Here is a 3,199-nt window from a genome sequence, read left to right as displayed (position 1 = left end):
TTCAAATTTTAAAGCTCCAAAATGATCTCCTTTGACTGCAGATCTCACATCCAGGTCACCCTGATGCAAGAAGTGGGTTCCCATGGTCTTTGGTAGCTTCACCCCTGTGTCTTTGCAGGGTACAGCCTCCCTCCCAACTGCTTTTGTTATGCCCAGACCGTTTATTCCCCGAAGAAGACCACCAGAGTCCAGAGTCAAAGCCAAGCGGCCAAGGATCTTTTACTGCAAGTTCGAACTTGCGTCCCTCTGCTCCACAGCATTAACAAGAGGGCCCCGAAAGATGATGTGCTCGCTTTTTTATAGCCTGATGTAAAACAGGGGGTATGTAAGGAGTTGCAGAGAACCAAGGGAAATCTTTTGGTTACAGCATTTACATTGGTTAACATTTTAAGTTATACATTTAGCAGTTTTTTTTTTGGTTCCCGGCGCTTTCAGTAACAAACCACTCCACAAACGGTTGTGACCTTATCGGGGACTCTAGCAGGTGGTGTTTTCTAAAGTTTGAGACAAAGGAGAGAATGTTTGTTACTGGGCCCAGGACTGAGATATATGGAAGGAATGTTGTACTTGGCCCAGGATAGGTTGAGACAAATGGAGGAATGTTTGTACTGGGCCAGGACTGGGAGTATATGGAGGAATGTTTGTACTGGGCCCAGGAAGTTGAGACAAATGGAGGAATGTTTGGTACTGGCCCAGGACTTGAGAGTATATGTTTGATTTTCTTACACTATGTTTGATTTCTTACACTTTCGTGGGCTGGCATTGAGCATCTGCGTCTTTTCCAGGTGAACGATGCAAGCTATTGGTAGACCTGCCATTCTGGGGTCTGGAGGATGGTGGCCCTCTTTGCACAGCTTCACTAGGTAGTGCCCCAGTAGAGACCGTGTGCGGGCTCTGAGCCCACATTTCCCTTCAACCTGTCCTAGCAGAGTTTCTCCATGAGTGTCCCCCCTTGTGGCAGCAAACTTCTGCGTGGCATCCAGGCATTTTGATACATCTTCTGAAATCTAGGTAGAGGTTCTCAAACGCCAATTCTTGACTTAAGTGAAGGCTCAACACCACATGGAAGCTGCCAAGACATGGGACTTGCACCCTCTGAAGCCATGACCTGAGCTCTATATTGGACCCTTTCAGCCATGGCTGGAGCAGCTGAGACACAGGGCACCAAGTCCCTAGGCTGCACACAGCACAGGGACCCTGGGCCCAGACTTTGAAACAATTTTGTCCTAGGCCTCTGGGCCTGTGATGGGAGGGGCTGCTGTGAAGACCTCTGACATACCCTGGAGACATTTTTCCCATTGTCTTGGGGATTAACATTCAGCTCCTAGTTAGTTATGCAAATTTCTGCAGCCTGCTTGAATTTTTCCTCAGAAAATGTTTTTTATTTTATTCTTTCTTTTTCTTTTTTTTTTTTTTTTGAGATGGAATCTTGCTCTGTCACCCAGGCTAGAGTGCCGTGGTGTGATCTCAGCTCACTGCAACCTCTGCCTCCCGGGTTCAAGTGATTCTCCTGCATTAGCCTCCCAAGTAGTTGGGATTACAGGTGCCTGCCACCACACCTGGCTAATTTTTGTATTTTTAGTAGAGATGGGGTTTCACTGTGTTGGCCAGGCTGGTCTCAAATGCCTGACCTCATGATCCATCTACCTTGGCCTCGCAAAGTGCTTGGGATTACAGGAGTGAACCACCACACCTGGCTGAATTTTTTTTTTTTTTTTTTACTGTTACATTGTCTGGCTGCACATTTTCCAAATTTTTATGCTCTGCTTCCTTTATAAAACTGAATGCTTGGCCGGGCATGGTGGCCCATGCCTGTAATCCCAGCACTTTGGGAGGCTGAGGCAGGTGGGTCTCCTGAGCTCAGGAGTTTGAGACCAGCCTGACCAACATGGAGAAACCCCATCTCTACTAAAAAAAAAAAATTAGCTGGGTGTGGTGGTGCATGCCTGTAATCCCAGCTACTCAGGAGGCTGAGGCAGAATTGCTTGAACCTGGGAGGCAGAGGTCGCAGTGAGCCGAGATTGCACCATTGCGCTCCAGCCTGGGCAACAAGAGTGAAACTCAGTCTCAAAAAAAAAAAGAAAAAGAAAACTGAATGCCTTCAACAGCACCCAAGTCACTTCTTGAATGCTTTGCTGTTTAGAAATTTCTTCTGTCAAATACCCTAAATCATCTCTCTCAAATTCAAACTTCCAAAAATCTCTGGGGCAGGGGCAAAATGCTGCCAGTCTTTTTGCTAAAACATACCAAGAGTCACCTTTGCTCCAGTTCCCAACAAGTTACTCATCTCCATCTGAGACCACTTCAGCCTGGACCTTACTGTCCATATCACGATCAGGCTTTTGGTCAAAGCCATTCAACAAGTCCCTAGGAAGTTCCACACTTTCCTACATTTTCCTTTCTTCTTCTGAGCCTCTCAGACTGTTCCAACTCTGCCTGTTACCCAGTTCCAAAGTCGCTTCCACATTTTTGGGTATCTTTTCAGCAATGCCTCACTCTATTGCTACCAATTTATTGTATTAGTCTGTTTTCATGCTGCTGATAAAAACATACCTGAGACTGGGAAGAGAAAGAGGTATATAATTGGACTTACAGTTCCACATGGCTGAGGAGGCCTCAGAATCACGGCAGGAGGCGAAAGGCACTTCTTACATGGTGGCAGCAAGAGAAGATGAGTAAGATGCGAAAGCAGAACCCCTTGATAATAAGATCTTGTGAAACTTATTCACTACCAGGAAAACAGTATGGGGGAAACCGCCCCCATGATTCTAATTATCTCTCACCGGGCTCTTCTCTCAACATTTGGGAATTATGGGAGCACAATTCATTAGCAGACTGGAACCCCACAGGCATGAGCTAGAATGCCACAAAGATGAACTGAAACTGCGTCTGTTCTTGCTGCTGCTTACTTTCACAACAAAGGTGTCCTACAGAAACCAGGGCCATTTGTTGTGGAGCTGAACACACAGGAGATAAAGAAACTGAAAGAAGATCCAGAGGAATGGGAGAGCAATGGCAGGCACAGCTGCTGTTTCAGGTCAAGAGGTGAATCAGCAGATCAGCAACAATGAAGTGAGTGCTGGCATCCTAGAATACAGACATATATCCTAGAATACAGACATACTGTATTCTAGGATTCCCTTTCCATCTGTACCTCAACTGAAGTCAGTAAGTGGGGAAGGTGTGTGTGCTACGGAAT

Source organism: Rhinopithecus bieti, unplaced genomic scaffold (genome assembly GCF_001698545.2).
Source record: "Rhinopithecus bieti isolate Rb0 unplaced genomic scaffold, ASM169854v2 scaffold_54685, whole genome shotgun sequence".
Lineage (NCBI taxonomy): Eukaryota > Metazoa > Chordata > Mammalia > Primates > Cercopithecidae > Rhinopithecus > Rhinopithecus bieti.
This window is presented reverse-complemented; position numbering follows the sequence as displayed.